This window comes from Anolis carolinensis, chromosome 4 (assembly GCF_035594765.1).
Source record: "Anolis carolinensis isolate JA03-04 chromosome 4, rAnoCar3.1.pri, whole genome shotgun sequence".
Lineage (NCBI taxonomy): Eukaryota > Metazoa > Chordata > Lepidosauria > Squamata > Dactyloidae > Anolis > Anolis carolinensis.
Genome location: NC_085844.1, coordinates 214,922,948 through 214,940,760, shown reverse-complemented (window position 1 = coordinate 214,940,760; position 17,813 = coordinate 214,922,948). Strand labels below are relative to the sequence as shown.

The following is a 17,813-nucleotide window of genomic DNA, read 5'->3' as shown; positions in this document are numbered from 1 at the left end:
TTTTATTTTAATTAATTCCAGCTAACATTTAATATATTTCATATATATATGCAATTTAATGTTTTTGAACAATTAATAATTTTTAAAAAACCATGTAGTCTTGAGTTTTTCAGGCTTATCTGGAAATGTGACTGTCCATCCTATCTATATGTTAAACATACAAGTGACATTCTAATTATATACAAATTTTTTCTTTGCCTCTGGAAAATTCATGCTAAAGACAAAGAAATTCACAAATTCTCTAGTTTTCTGGTAGAAGCTCTATAGACACTGATAATAATTACCATTGTAATAGTATCAACTGCCACTATTCCCAAAAGGTTTCAAATGCAACTCTCTTACTACATGGCACTACATATTCAGAACAGTATTGGTAGTATATTCACTCATTTTTCATCTTGTCTGCTCGAACAGTATAAGTGGGGAAGAGTCTTCGGTTCTGACCACTCTCACTCACACCATCACTTTCCATACATAGAAAGCATTGCAGCTGAAAAGGGGATGTTCCCATTTGCATGGAAACCCTAAAAAAACAAAGCTCACAAAATATTGGGATTCTTGCTCAGATATATAACAGCCTCCTCTGCAGACACATCATTGTTCATGTTTAAAAAAGCAGCTCAAGTGCTGAAGAATGCAAGAAATAACAGCTGAACATGGCTTTTGGCAAACAGAAACTCCATTCACAGCAGTGGTACACAACTTCTGGACCTGCAGCTTCATGGAGCAGTTGCCTATTTCACATGGAACCCCAAAAGAGAATGGGAGCTTATCCAGTACAAATTTATGTCAGGAAAGCATGGGTCCTAGCATCTGACCTCCACAGCTCACATCTAATGCATCCTCCAGGGCTGAAAAGTATGGTCACTCCTGTTGTACAGAGAAAAAAGCCTTTATGTAAGATTCTGAAATCACATGAGAATAGCTTGCCAGTGCCAGTCCCTTGGGCCTAGTAGACAGAAACAAATGCACCAAATCTATGACATACAGTAGACCCTCAGTTAACCAGCACTCATGGGTATTGGTAAAAGGCAGATAAATGTAATTTCTGGTTGCTTGAGAGTTATTATGAAAATAGGCCTAATGCTATATATACCCCATACAATACCATACCATAAACTCAGTATTGAATAAATGTTTATACTGTACTGAAATACAGTAATTAAAAGCAAGTAAATTTTATATAATGTGACTTTATTTTGTAATGGTATCTGTTTTATATGAACTGTTGTTTTGTAGATTGTTTTATATGAATTGTTGTTTTTACATTGTTTTTAGGCATTGAATTTTTGCCTATTTACTGTAAGCCGCTTTGAGTCTCCTCGGAGAGAAAGGCGGGGTAAAAGTGATGTAAATAAATAAATAAATAAATAAAGACAAACTTAATATAACATAGTTTTACAGATTTACTGTATTATAAAAACAGTGTTTTTAAATTTTAAATCTTATTTCTTTGATTTTATTTTTGCCAGCTGCTTGAGAGTTCTGGTTGCTTAAGTTCTGGTTAACTGAGTCCATTGTATAAAACTAGGTTAAAACACAGCATAAAAAGATGAAAGCCACACAGCACCAGCCACAAGGGCTTTATCGCCCTGAGCTATAACAGAAACTGTCCTTATAAATGCAGCAATGTCAAAATGGGTCATATTCTTTCTGGGGTTCCAACTTCCTCAAATCAGATGAGTTCTTAAGTGCTCTGTGTCCCAATGAACCTAACCTCCAGTGAACTGGAAAGAATATGCAAGTTTAAGACTCTTTCATGCTCCACTAAAATAACATTTTACTTGTCATGGCTTCAATGTATCAATTTGCAGTTTAGTGAGGAACATTTAGAATTCTCAGCCAAAAACCAGTTTAGAGATTAAAAGCTAATAGTAGTTGGTGACTTCCATACCAATGGGCCAGTGAATCCTCTCTAGATTTCAGTCTGTAACTTTAAGGAGCTATCCAAGATCAATTTACTTGAGACACAGTCCAGCACTTTGAATAGTAACTTTAAAGTTCATATTTTTAAAAAGAGGATTCAATCCCCCTGCTCTACATGGAAGCCACCCTGATTAAAGAACAAACAGGATTTCCCTGTTCACTCTCCCATTCCAGGATACTTTAAGAGACTCCCTTGACATCTTGGCATGGGACCATTTTCTTTTGTTTCACTGAATTTGTTTATATAATTCACTAGGCAGATCTCACTGAGTTTCCATGACCGAGGAAATACAACCTTGTGGAAATCAAGCATCTTTAGTCATCTCTAATTTTGAACAGCCATTGAATGGTTTAATGTCTGCATATTCTTAACCTAGTCTGGGAGTTCGGTCTCTGTTCACACTGCCGTATCAGTGAGCTACTTTTTCCATCTAAAGGAGACTGGGTTAAATGATACTATTCTGTGTTTCACCACTAACTTCCTTCCTTAATTTCTAATTATGAATGCAATCATTTCTATTAAATGAACATAACTAACATGGTCTTCACATCTTGGTGTACAGTGACACTTTTGATCACTTTCAAGCCATTTCCAACTTATGGTGACCTTAAAGCAAATCTATCCTGGGTTTTTCTTGCCATAATTTGTTCCGAGAGGATCGGCCATTCACCTCCTCTGAGATTAAAAGTGTGTGATTTGTCCAACGTCACTCATTGAGTTTCTATGGCTGAGCAGGGATCTGAATCCTTGCCACAGAGTTCTAATTCAAGACTTAAAGCACAAAACCACACTGGCACTCTATGCCACACTGGTTCTCTAAATCAGAGCTTCTTAAAGTGTGTATCCTCACCCCAAATGGGGTTGCCATAGCTTTATGTTGGGGTCGTGACAGAATTCTGGCAAGGCAGGGCCAAAAGAGGGGCTAAGGAAGGAGGGGGCACCTTGTTGTCTCTGCTTGCCTTAAAGAGAGACAAGGGAAGGGAAAAAGGAAGGCAGGAGGGCTTTGTTGGGGACCCAGCCTTGAGGTATGTGGGACAGAGGAAGTACCCCCCTGCTTATGTATTTGGATCTTCCTTTCCATCTCATGAGTCTCTCTCTCCCTATCTTGTGAGGCTTTTCTTCACAACTGGGAATCTGGAATTTTCCCTTTCCATCCCATCTTGGAAGTCTAGGGGTTGCTCCTCTCCTTTCCATCTTGGGAGTCTGATGGTATTTCCTTCCCAATTTGGGAGTCTGGGTGTTTTTGGTTTTTTTCCTCTGGGGGGGGGGGTGTCTCTCCTCATCTTGGGAGTCTGGAGGATCTTTCATTCCCTTCCCATCTTGGGTGTCTGAAGAGGTCCCTCTTTCCCCCTTCTCTCCATCCTGTTGGGTCTTTGTCACAGTGAGAGAGGTGTGGTATGTAGACTAGATTCTTCCTCTCCTCTTTCACCATTTTGCCCCCTAACTTGGGCGTCCCATTTGTGCTTCATATTCCTCCCTTCCTCAATGACTCAACTGACATATCTGCCTATGAAGGCACTGGGAGTTTATTTCCCATGGATGTTTTTGCGTGGAGGAGATTGCTTTAAAATAAATTTATGATTTATTATCAGTAAATGTTGATTTGTATACATATTTTATATATCTGGGGTCACGTATACATCTCTCAGATAAAATGGGGTTACGACTTGAAAAGGTTTACGAAGCCCTGCTCCCGAGAGAATGAAGAAAAGCTCCTTCAAGAATGGACCAGAGATGACATCATTGTCTTTTCTTCACACCAGACTAAACCTAATTACTTCCCACTCTTCTATTCTAGATGCTTCATGGTATAGTTTGGCCTTCATAGCCTTCACACCTGTCCTAAATGGAATTCTGGTACTCAGGATTCTATATTCTGTACCATTCAATACTATTAACTCCCTTGGAGATTTGAGCTCTTCTCATATAATATGGTATAGCAAATTATTAAGACTAGTTCGACACCAGGATGGGGGGGGGGGGGGGGGATCTAAGGTAGAAAGCCACAGTGATATCCAGCTTCCTGATAATTAACACAGATCACATTTCACCAGGAAGTTCTGAGTAAGAGTACAAGAATTTCCTCTCCGATTCATTTCAGTGAGGCATACAGAGAACAATCCTCATGGATTATGCCCATCACTGAAGTTTATCTTTCCCATCTTTCTGTCTTTAATGCCGCCAACAATTTGCCATCATATTCAACCTCAGGAAAAGGCCATTAAGACTGGACTTTGGTCAGAACTATCAAAGCCCTGAAAACATGGCTATGTGCCCAGGCTTTCGAAGATTGAATGATAAAGACGACCCAGACTGATTTATGGCTACAGCACGAGGATTTTGGATGAATGGATTTTAATCATATGTTTTATATTTTTATACTAGCTTTGCCTGGCCATGCGTTGCTGTGGCTTATAGGAATCCTTTGTTGGCCAGGTAGAATAGCAGTGACTAGCCTTGCAGTCTCAAAGCCTGGCCGTTTTCTGGAGTAGCTGGAGCTTTTTGTTGTATGAGCATAGTGGCATGGATGAGGGGTTGTGGCTGCCAAGTTTAGTGTTTCTGGGATGTGTAGTTTTGTTGTTTTGTCCTAGGCCGAAATTTCATTACCCTTTTATATATATAGATTGTTTTAATTGAATTTTCATTACTGTTTTAATTATGTGTAGGCATCAAATTGTTGCCAATTTTGTACGCCGCCCTGAGTCCCTTCAGGTGAGAAGAGCAGGATATAAATGTTGGAAATAAATAAATAAATAAAATGGCCCCCCAAAATGTGAAATGCCACCAAGCTTCAAAAATGCTTTCCTTCAGTCATCCCAGCACAGTACAGGCAGTCCCCAAGTTACAAACAAAATAGGTTCTTCAGATTTGGTCTTAAGTTGAATTTGTATGTAAGTGAAAACAGGTACATTTAAGTGTAACTCATATACACTGTGCCCCTGGTGGCACAGTGTGTTAAAGCGCTGAGCTGCTGAACTTGTGGACCAAAAGGTCCCAGGTTCAAATCCTGGGAGCGGAATGAGCGCTAGCTGTTAGCCCCAGCTCCTGCCAACCTAGCAGTTTGAAAACATGCAAATGTGAGATCAATAGGTACTGCTCCAGTGGGAAGGTAACGGCGCTCCATGCAGTCATGCCGGCCACATGACCTTGGAGTGTCTATGGACAACACCGGCTCTTCGGCTTAGAAATGGAGATGAGCACCAACTCGCAGAGTCGGTCACGACTGAACTTAACGTCAAGGGAAACCTTTACCTTTACCTTACCACACACACACAAGCTTTGAAGAGCATAGTTAAGGGTTAACATCTGTGGTGTTTGTTCTCCTCTCTGTGCCCCTGTTCAGAAAAGTTTGTCTCACTTTCTGTCCCTGTGATAATTGGATTTTGAAAATTCCAGCATGTTGTGGAAACAAGGATTGGTGATAAAGCTTCAGTGGAGACACTTTTTCCCCATGAAAACTCTTTCAGGAGTGAATTTCCCTTCCTAGGGAAAGATTTCTCTCACTTCCTGTTGTCTCACCTTAACTATGTCTCTTCTTAACTATGAGTAATTTGTAAGTTGGGCATTTGTAACTCAGGAACTGCCTGTAATTGTTCCCCATTTACAAAAAAAAATTAAACTAAATAAAGGCTTGAATTTTTTAACCAGTTAAAAAACCACCACACCACTTTTCCTCACGAGGCTCAGTCAATGAAATATAAACAAGCCAGATAGCCTGGACTAATAACGCTTATATCAGAAGGAAACTCACAGAACACAAAAAGCCTGGAGCGAGGGTGGTTTGAGACAGATAGTATTCTATAAATATTTTACAGGGAGATAAAGAGGAAACTGTGGGTGGAGATGGGATTCTCCTCACTGTGGTGGCAGAAACAGCTAAAGCAAAGAAATTAATGTAGGCAGGCACAGAAGAGAATCTCCTTCCTTGTGGATGTATAAATAGGTTATGAAGAAAAAGAAGCACTTCATGCAGAAGGCTACACAGTTGACAAACCAATTTTGTCCCATTTGAATGTTAGACAGTAATCAAGAAGAATGAACAGAACACAATTTGCAAGTACAACCTCAAAGTTTACTTATGTCAATTTTTAAGATAGATAAATTCAATTCAAACTGAACAGTATGTACTTTATTGGCAAACTAAGCATCTTCTGAAGTACTTGGATTAAAAAACAAGAAATAAGTATTTTGCTTCATAAGAATTTCTACTTCAAGTGTGGGAGCTGCTATCTATGTAACAATTAAGATTAAGAGCAGCACTTTCAAAAAGTAGCCAAAGTTGATAAATACACCTACTCATAGAGAACCTGGTTTTATCATGCACTAATATCAGTATCAGAGAATTAATACCAACTATGGTTACACCTGTCTTCCAGCTCAACAATGTAGTAGAGTTACTGATGGGAGTATATTCCACTGCTGATGGGGTTATACTTCACTATGTTGTTGAGCTGGAAGACAGGTGTAACCTAGCTGATATTAATTCTCTAATATTACTGATATCTGTGCATGAGGAAACATGTTCTCTATCAGTAGGTGTGTATGTGTGTGTATATATATATATACAGTGTTACCTCACTACTTCACGGTTCACTTTTTGCACCCTCACTGTTTTACGGGTTTTTACGGTGTGCAAAGGGTTTTGGAAGGGGGAAAAGGGAAAAATAAAGGGAGAGGGGGGAGGGGAGGGAAGGGTTGGAAATAAAGAAGGGTTATTTAGCTTCCATTCTTCTTCTCTGCTGGTGTACTGTATATTGTAATTGCTAAAATAAAGTACAGACTGCATTGTAGTAAGTGGTCTGTGGTTTGCTCTCCTCCACACATAGAATAAATATAGTGTCCCTACTTTGCAAATGTGCACTTATCGCGGGTGGTCCTGGAACGTAACCCCCGCAATAAGTGAGGGAACACTCTATGCACACACACACACACACATATAAACTTTGGCCAAGTTCACTATATCTTGTTCTGTTTCAGACTTCACCAGTACCTGGCAGTACTGATGCAATCGGGTCACCTGGACCTACAATACCTACCTGCTAGTTGGCAGAGCAACAAAGATGATAGATTATGTAAACAAAAGGAAATGAAAATTCAGAAAATCTTCCACATACTGGTGTCACAAAATAACACCAGATGGAACTTTCAGGAAGCTGCAGTGGAGCCCAAGGGAAGGTTTGAAAGCCCCCATTTGTGATATCTCCAGTGGGTCTGCTTACTGCTAGTAATACAGGGAATACTGCAAGTATCCCAGTGTTCAGCCATCTGTTGCTCTCTGTTTCACTGGCAGAGGCTCTCCTACAAGAAAGCTGAGCTTCCTCAATCACTTCCTCTGTTGGCTGGCCACATGCTCTGCTCCCTCTGGGAGGCTTTTGTCCGTTTGAATTTGGAGGGGGAGAGCAGGTAGATCCCCTCTAGTCCTTTACAGATCAGTGGTTTATCTACTTACAATCCACAGCGGAAAGCCAATCACGGAATGGCATCCATTAGGAAGCCTTTCCATTGAGCAAAGAGAGTACAGAAACAATGGTTTTGCAAGCCTGCCTCCCAGTCAACATGTCAAATCCGATGATGAAATGAGGCATCATTTCCAAGGGCACCAGAGGATTCAGAGTTCTCAGTTACATCCCAGCAAACAGAGGCCACAGGGCCAGCTTCTTTATGTTGCTCTCTTCTGATCTGAATTAAATTACAAAAAATAGCAACATCTCTCAGGAATTCCCCTAATAGCAGTAGTGTGCGTAATTTATGGAGTGAGCTCATGCAAAAGAAATTAATCCTTTTTTAACAAATTGGCTCACATGAACTGAAAGCATACTGCAAGCAAATCAGCTGCAGAACTGGATTATATTACTGTCTCACTATATCATGGAAAACATTTCCCCCATGTTATGTCCCAACAATTTCAGAATGTGCTGGATCACATTGTGTAGGAATGTGGAACTGTTAGAAGAAAATCTGAATTTTGCATCTGCAGTTCACATACAAGTCTAGCGTTACCAGGAGTAGGTGATAGGGAGAGCCAGAAATCTCAATTTTTTACTTGAATTAGATAACCTTCTAGAGCAGTGGTTCTCAACCTGTGGTCCTCAGATGTTTTCGCCTTCAACTCCCAGAAATCCTAACAGCTGGTAAACTGACTGTGATATGGGAGTTGTAGGGCAAAACACCTGGGGACTCACAGGTTGAGAACCACTGTTTTAGAGACTCATTGAAAGCCTCTTCCAAAATGCATTCCAGGATAGTTGGTTTTTTCCCAAAGCCTCAACTTTTCTTATAATTTCCATTTTGGTGGCAAAACTTATAGATGTATATTTTTTCAACCTGCTAGAATAAGGTCACCATAAGCTGACAACAACTTGATAATTAAGTTGGAGCACAGCTTAAGATGTGCTAATTGCCAAAAAAAGACGTGAGAAACAACAACTACAGTACTTTAAAAAAGAAAATCTACGTTGTCCAGAGCGAGTTATAGGCGAGTTACAAATTTCCAACTAACAAATGACTCATACTTAAAAACAGGGGCGAGACAACAGGAACGGAGATAAATTTACCCCTCAGAAGGAAAATTCACTCCTGGAAGATTTATTATGGGGAAAAGGTATCGCCACTTAAACTTCATCACCAATCCTTGTTTCCACAACAAACCAGTATTTACCTATTCTGACTTACAAACGAATTCAGATTAAGAAGACACCTAACTTGGGAGACTTCCAGTATTACTGTTCTATGACTATCTCAGCAAAAAGGCCATACTAATCAAGTTTCAATTGGCGGCTATAATTAAAGGCCTTATAATAATGATGCTTACTCCCCTCTGAAAGGAACCATTATATGAATACATATATCAAAGCAGATGCTGAAACAATTAAAAAGAAAACAAAGAACCAGTGCAATTCAATCCATTACCATACCAGTGTCAGATCAAAGCCCTGCACTCAGGTGCTTATTTCTATAAAGGAAGCTGGGGTGAGAATGGAACAACCCAACTCTACCAGCTGCAACAAACAACAAAAAGGAAGCAAATGCTATTACCAGAGTTCAACCTGGGTAGAGAAATTCAATGTCAAAAGCTAGACCAATTCAGATAAGTAGGGCATAGCTACTTGTGTTCTTCCCCAGAAAAGAAAATCAGCAAATATTTTAATACCAAATAACAATTACACATGTTTGTCAATAAAAGAAACTTTAAAACGCACCTGTGTAGACAATGTATATTTCAAAATGTTTGTTGTTGTGTCCTTCAAGTCATTTTCTACCTATGGCAACCTTAAAGCGAATCTGTTAGAAAATGTTATTGGCAAGAAGAGGTCTGCCATTGCCTTTCTGAAGCTCAAAATGTGTGACTTGCCCAAGGTCATCCAATGGGTTTTGTGGCTCAGTGGGGTTTTGAAACATGGTCTTCAGAGTCATTGTCCCAATGCTCAAACCACTATATCACACTGTCTCCTTCAAAATAATTACTATTGTTGAAAAAGTAGCATCTCACCTTTGAGAAAAGAGAAAGTGACGAAGTCACCTGGAAGGTTGCTCAGGCCATGCACCCCTCATGTGTGTGAACACATGTATTAACCTGGCTCATGTAGAGGTTGTGTCTTCACATCCTGTAAACTGGGCTTGGGATGTGAAGACAGCCATTAACTAATGGAAAGTCAGCTAACAAACTCAAAATCCACAAATCAATATGTTGATGTAAGTAAACCTGCACACGGTAGGTGTTAATGTTGTTCAAAATTATACTAAATAGAAAAGCAATAAATAAAGAGGGCAAATAGCCAACTTGCAGGGGTCAGAAAAGTTAATGTTTAATCTTTTTTAAAACACAACCACAATACTATCCTATATATGTTGCCTCAGAAATAAATCCCATTGGGTTTATTCCCCAATAGAGAAAATCTATACATATAAAAATGTAATGTTCGTTTTACTATGGAGTAAACAACAAAAACACTGAACCAAATCACACCAAATTTGGTCACAAAAGACATAGTCATCCAAAATAAAATAAAAAACCTAGAAAAATAGTCCAAATTACAGAGGATGAAGAAAAGCCTTTCTCCCCCTAACTGCCAGTTAGAAAGGTAGGCTCTGCTGCCTTTAGCCCCCCATCCCACCCCCTGCCTTTAGGCCCCGCCACCTTTGTATCCTAGCAACTCCCTCAGCCAAAATGGCACCCAGGGCAGAAGCAGAGTGCACTTGGGCCTCATCCACACTGCCTATAAAATACAGATTATCTGATTTGAACTGGGTAATATGGCAGTGTAGACTCAAGGTCATTCCACACAGCTATATTATCCATTTATAATCTTATATTATCTGCTTTGAACTGGATTATCTTGGGTCCACACTGCCATATAATCCACTTCAGTGTGGATTTTATACAGCTGTGTTGAAGGGGCCTCATATAATCCACTTCTAAGCAGATAATATAAGATTATAAATATAATAGGTAATAATTACTGTGGTATAATAATATAGAACAATATAATCTCTAAAACTATGACAGTAAGTAAAGAGTAACACTCTGAAAGCAGGGAAATTGGGAATTCCAGAAAGGAATCAGGACCAGCTAACACTTCCCAACAAAGGATTCCCCCAGGCAGGAAGCAGCCAGGCTTTGAAGCTGCAAGGCCATTAAATGCTAATCAAGGTGCCTAATTGCAGCATTCATACCTGCAACACCGAGACTATTCATTGCTATTCAAACTGGCCAACCAAGGATTCTGCAAGGTAGAAAGCGGCCAGGCTTGCCAGCAGCAAGGCTATTCAGTGCTTTTCAACCTGGCCAACCAAGATTTCCCCTAGGTGAAAAATCTCCAGGCTTTGAAGCCATGAGGCTACTCCGTCCCATTCAACCTGGCCTAGCAAGGATGCCCTATGTAGAAAGCAGCCAGGCTTTTAAGCTGCAAGACTATTCAGTGCAATTCAATCTGGCCAAACAATGATTCCCCTACAAAGTAGCCAGGCTTCAAAGCAGCTCTTTGATTTAGGGTGCTATTCCAGGTACTCCAGAAAACAGCCAGGCCTTGAGGCTGCAAGGCTATTCACTGCTATTCCACGTGGCCAACAAATGATTCCCATAAGCCACAGCAATGCGTGGCCGGGCAAAGCTAGTAGTCTATAAAATACTGTAACCCACACTTCTCATTCAGGGATTCAATATCCATGATTTCACTTATTCATACTCCAAAAAAAAAATACGCCAGGAAATATTATCCCTGAAAGTGTTTGTGGGCCACTCTAGCTCCATCTGTACAATTCTATAGAATAGTTCTGGCCCGAGTATAGTTAAAATATAGAGTTCATTGATGTCAACAGTTTCAGGTATACAAGGGGAGTCTTGGAAAATATCCCCCACAGATATAGGGGTCATATTGTACTAAGATCAAACAATTACGTTATTAGGTTAGATGCTAAAAATGAAGAAAAGGGTAATATTCTGAAATCTTCATAGTAAGATAGAGTATGTGAGGGAGAAGATTGAAGACATCTAATCTGGGTTCTACCAGGTGTTGTAATCATTTCAGATTGCACCTGGAACTATCCCTGTGACTGCTGGGATGAAGAGACACATTTTTTAAAAAATATAATATCCAGGTGTTTCTTAAAACTATTTTCTCTAGGCAAAACACACAGGTTCTTCGGTAGATAGGTAACACAGGTTTTGATATTGACAAAGCAAGATAGATTTTATTTTAATGTCTATAGAAACCAAACTGGATAATTTAACCTTTGAGATGACCTTAAAAAGGTACTGTCCAAATATGGATTTTAGAAATTCTCAACTCTAACATTTAAGGTCCTTTTAACTGGAAATGCCAGGGATTGACTATATTTCAGGCTTTTTTTATTTGGAAAGCTTGTGCCCTAATGCTGTGACTCCTGGCCACAAAGAATGTCTCCCTAAATCTCTGGAATAACTGAATATTGACCCTATTTTATTTTTAGTATCTAATATTTAATACTTAAATGGGATTATAAAATACTCCCCACCCTGACTCCCACAGAGAAGCAAAGTTATTCAAGAACCTTAGTGCTATTAACCGCTGCTGGCTAGTCATTTGAGAAATATTTATAGCAAGTCTTCCTTCTTTGAATGAGGGCTTAGGCAAAAGCTGGCATATTGGTTTTGCACATGTTATAATCTATGTACATATGCACACCCTAGAGGTATTTAACACATTATATCCTACTGCCATAGGCAATGTTAGTCTGCTACTTACAGAAGAACCACCCAAAATTCTAATTTGTTCTTTGCAAAGCAAGGTTTGTTTTGCCTCGGCATGTGCTCCCATGGGGTCATTAGAAGGACACATTGGGAGGAATTAACCTCCTAGCAGCATTAAATTGACTGGGGATCAGAGTGTGTTCCAAAATGTCAAAAATAAATCCATCAACCTGTCTACAACCCCAGCTCTCTATAATTCCCCTCAGTAGAGTCCATTTGCTTTTTCACAAATAAGTGGGCCATAATAAATGACATTTGCACAAGATACTAAAGGGGGGGGGTGATAGAGATGAATTGGGTCGAGGCGGACTGTACAGTTATTCACGGGACTGGGATAACTTTTCGCTCAGTACACACAACAGAATTTTGTTAAGAATGTAAAAACAGCCACTCTAGTTGAGACCAAAGCACATATAGCCCAGCATTCTCTGTTCCGTTAATGGGATCCTATTGGAGGCCCATCAGTAAGAACTAAATGCAATAGGCAGCTCTCTTTGGACCAGATTCTTCCAAATCCCCCCACCAGTACAGTACTTGGAAAAGTGTTTTGTTTTGTTTGGAATTGGCTTGCAGAATCCCCCAGTAAGCATGACCGGTGGCTGAAGGATTTGGGGCATTACAATCCAAAAAAAGTAACCCTTTCCAGTTCTACTCTATATAATAATTACTTTATGCTCACAGAAACCACTGATCAGATATGTCAATGAAGAAATGGGGAAGTGAAAAGTTTCAGTCCAGATTCCCAGGGCAGGAATGCCCAAAATGCAACCCTCAATGCTATTCTGATGCCACCCGAAGTCACTTAGCATTTAAAAGTCTGCTTCTTCAAAACCAAAGGAAAACATCTGCACAATTTCAGCGGTGTTGCATTTGGGGATATTTGGCATTTTTTTATCAGTGTCTACAACCTGGAGGGTCCCAAAGGGAGAATATTAAGCCCTGTTCGCACCGCAGTTGCCCCCATTTTAAGAAATGAGTAGAGGCTGAGGTGGTAAGTGGAGCTAGAAGGAATAATACACAAAGGTTCAACTGATCTTAGGTATTGAGGGGATAAGTTGGTATCCTGCAGTGATACCCAAATTCTAGTCCTCAGGTATTTTGGACTTCAATTCCCAGAAGCTACTGCTAGCTTTGCCAATGACCAGGGAGCTGAAGGTTGACACACCTGGAACACCAGAGTTTGGAAAACACTGCCACCTGAGGTCTGACCTTGAACTGGCATCTTCACACTCAGAAGCCTCATGTGCCCCATAGTCTCCCACTCAAGGTCACAACAGGTCATTAATACTGCAAAAGTGATATGGGTTACCTTCTACCATCTGTTCGAAGTGGATGCTATTTTTCACTGAAATCTGAAAACAGACAGGACTCATATAGAAGTTGGCTATTTAATTTCATGTCAATGAAAACTATACATAATAAGACTAGTAAGACATCTGAAAAGCATTGCATTGTTGTGTTTTATTAGAGTTATTCTTTAAATGGGTGGTATTTCAAAAAGTCACTTTTTAAAAAGCATAAAAGTTGAAAAGCCACATTGATCCAACCCTAGAACAGCAAGAGCTAAACTGGTATCTTATGATCTCTCACAGTAATATGGAAATCTGCAATGGAACAACAACAAAACATTTCCTTTGCGATTAAAAGGAACAAAAGTAGCAGCTTTCAATTAACTCCAAGCCACAGACTAACAGAAGGAACACTGCTATAATTTACCAGGACAAAATAAGAAAAGATTTCCACAGGGAAGTCCTAAATGGGGCTCCTGATGGGTACAGTGATTTCAGGATCTTCAGGCTAGGTCGGTCAATGTAACTTCCCCTTCTAAAAAAACCCAGACACCTTCCTAAACAGAAGCTGCTGGAAAGTGACTTTGTGACCAAAAAATCAACAGGAGTAAATATAGCTTAGTATCAAAGTACGTACTTTTTCATTCAAACAGTCCCAATTCTATCCTTAATTGAAACTCTTAAGGGGAACTTCTAATCAGTGTAGGCCAACCTGATTGTTTCCCGTCTTAATCCTTCAGATATGCCATACTACATCTTCCATCATCCTTAGCCCACATGACAAATGGAATTGGCTCTTAGCCATCTTAGCAGAAGATAAGAGGTATGGTACAACACATCTGAAAAGTACCAAATTAAGGAAAGATAGTGCGGATAACATTGAGCATGAGAAATCAATGATACAACTCAATAAAAGGCAGCTAGCTTGATTCCTAAGGAGCACTGATCATGTGGCCTTCTCTGCTAAATAGCCAAATCATTATGTATATTTAAATGGTAATTCTCTTATAAAAACTCCTATCTACCTCCAAGTGTAAATTTCAAATACATCTAGATTCCAATATATATACAGTGTTCCCTCACTTATCGCAGGGGTTACGTTCCAGGACCACCCGCAAAAAGTGAAAATCCGTGAAGTAGGGACGCTATATTTGTGTTGTTTACAATCTCACTGGCAAGTAGCATCTCTGTCTGCCGCTACCTTGTGAGGTGAAAACAAAGATGCTTCAGCCTCCTTTTCTCTCCCTTCAGCTTCTCCTTCCTTCCTTAGGCTTCGCCTTAGGAAGGAAGTAGAAAGAGGGATTTATAAGATTATTTTATTATTTATACTATTATTTTAGTGTTTATTAAAAAAACCCAAAACAGCGAATCCGCGAAAAGCGAACTGCAAAGTAGCGAGGAAAAATTGTAATATATATTTTAGTTTCTTGCATTTTACAATTAATTGGACATCAAGATATGATAACAATATTCAATTTTCCAGAATGCAGGTTATCCAAGTTGGAGAGAAAAAGAAAGGAGGTCGGTATGGATTGCCTATCCTCAAATATTAGGGGGGAAATACGAATTGGAACAGGGGAGGGTGAAAACCTATTTCCACTCGAAAGAGCTTTGTTCATTCAAGGATTTCACAGCACCAAAAGGAAAGTGAATCTGTCTTAAGAGATGGCAGTGCTAGCAGCACCACAGTGATAGGTATTAAAACATGCCTCATAAGTGCTAATGTAACTTTTGTCTAAATCAACAGGTGAGTGTGTAAGAACAAATATCATATTTTTTCTCCAAATTTTACAAATGATAATTGAGGCATAATGGTAACACCTCCGCCCGCCCCCCCTCATTTTCATATTGCAAAAAAAAATCCAATGGGAATTTGGGGTGCAGCAATAGCAATATAGTGTCTAGATCGAGAGAAGTCATTATGCCTTTATATTCTGCCTTGGGTAGACCTCACCTGGAATACTGTATCAAATTCTGGGCATCACCGTTCAAAAGGGATATTAACAAGCTGGAAGGTGTCCAGAGAAGGGCAACTAAAATTATCAAAGGGTGCCATGTGAGAGGGTGCCATAAAGAAGAGGGAGCAGGCTGGTTTTCTGCTGCCCTGGAAACTAGGACTCGAAGCAATGGGTTCAAATTACAAGAGGAGATTCTGTAAGAGGTGTTCAGCACTCTCTGCCTCAGAGCGTGGTAGAAGCTCCTTCCTTAGAAGCTTTTAAACAGAGACTGGATGACCATCTGTCAGGGATACTTTGATTGTGCTTTTCTGCATGGCAGGGGGTTGGACTGGTGATCCATGTGTTTTCTTCCAACTCTATTATTCTATTCTAATTTCATCAACCCCTCACCTCCACCCATTATTCATTGGTGAAATTTATTCTCTGACTTCTGCATTTAGGGCCCTTCACCACAGCCCTATATCTCAGAATATCAAGGCAGAAAATCCCACAATATCTTCTTTGAACAGGATTATCTGAGTCCACACTGTCATATATCCCAGTTCAAAGCAGATAATGTGGTATTTTCTGCCTTGATATTCTGGGATATAGGGCTGTGTGGAAGGGCCCTTACTTAACTGAAAGAGTTATGCTTACAACTTCAGATCATTATAACCAACCTGTGCCTCTGACTGATTTCACTGAGGCTAATCTAAGCATTACTAAATCCAGATTCTGAACTAGGATTGTTTTAGGCCCCTTCCACACAGCTGAATAAAATCCCACATTATCTGCTTTTAACTGGAATACATGGCAGTGTGGATTCAGATAACCCAGTTTAAAGCATATATTGTGGGATTTTCTGCCTTGATATGGCTGTGTGGAAGGGCCTTTAGGCCCCATCTACAGTGACCATTTAATGTAATTCAAAACTGCTGCAGACAGGCAAGGAACTCCCAAGAAAGTGCACAAAAGAAAGCCCTTACTGTGCATCAATGCTCTGTGTTTTATCACCATCCCAGTCTTAAGCTAGTTCCAGGTCTTGGGCCTCTTCCACATTGCTCCTATATCCCAGGATCTGTGATTTGTCACCATCCGGGGCTTAAACTAGTTCCAGGTCTTGGGCCTCTTCCACATTGCTCCTATATCCCAGGATCTGGTTCCAGATTATTTTCTTATCCCAGATTATATGGCAGTGGTGACTCATATAATCCAGTTTAAATAAGATAATCTGGGATCAGATCATGCAATATTGAGCAGTTTGCACTGAATCAGTATAAATGCCAATGTTAGTTATTAGTTAGTCTACAACCTATTGTTCTAAACCATTTGCGAAGCCCAAACAAATTAGACTCACTAAATCAATTACTGAATGGTAAGTCAACACTTACGTAAATCTCACTGATTCAAGATATTTACTTTATTTGTGTCTAGTAGTTGGATTTGGGCCAGCATCTATCATGGTCTTCTGTGTTGTTGCAGAGGCTCTTGGCCCGCCAATCATGGAGCTCCATGCCAGCAACGTTCTTACCAGTCGTGCAAGTGTCACATTCTGACATCAGCAGGTGTGACATGTGATGGCCATGCGCTCACACATTATCATACTTGAAACAAGCCAGAAACTTACATTATGGTTTACAGTTAGTTTAAGATCTTGTTTTTTTCAATAATGTTTCCATTCAGACTTCATGAAAAGTATGGATACTTAACTCAGGAAGTGTTGGGCTGTGGCTTATTAAGAAGCAAGAAGCAACATGACAGCATGTGGATAATGCAGGCTGTATGCTCATCTTGGCTTACTATACTCAGATATGTACAAACTAGGTCATAGATTCAATTCAGACATACCAAGCCACAATAAAGGAAGCACAGCTGCGATTTAGTGTGAAGTCAGAGCTGGCAAACCATGCTTACAACAGCCCCTGCATCTCCAAAGTGTATAGCCCCTTAAAAATTGAGTTTTCAGATACAGGAAATGAAAGCAGAAAAACAATTAGAAAAGATGGCTTGCCATAGCTGAAAGCTTAAACAAGGATTCTGATTGTAAACTATTATTACTGCAAACAATACTTTCCAGAATTAGTGAAAGAACAAAAAAATCCTATCTTCCATCTCATAAAATATAATGCAAAATGAAAACCACTAAGCCCAGCAATACAAAACACTGACCCTGTCCTTTTCTTGCCAATGAAACAGCAGACAGCTCAGAAATTAGTAAGAGCAGCAGGGAGGAAATGGAGGAAATAAAGTCACAGGTTTACACTTTCCTATATAAATTTGCAGCTCAACTATCAGGAGCTTTCATTCAAGCAATACTAATGCAGATATACTGCATCTCAAAAAACCTTTTTTCTTCATTTCATGCTACATTAAGAGCATGCATAATTCACACAGCAGATCTTATACCAAACTGATATTGTATATTACCTGCA

General features: G+C 39.7%; 1 protein-coding gene across 2 annotated transcripts in view; it reads right to left on the bottom strand.

Annotated features, from left to right (window-relative positions):
- mtcl2 (microtubule crosslinking factor 2) overlaps nt 1-17,813 on the bottom strand; it is a 107,985-nt gene that overhangs the window by 71,395 nt on the left and 18,777 nt on the right. The window lies entirely within an intron of this gene.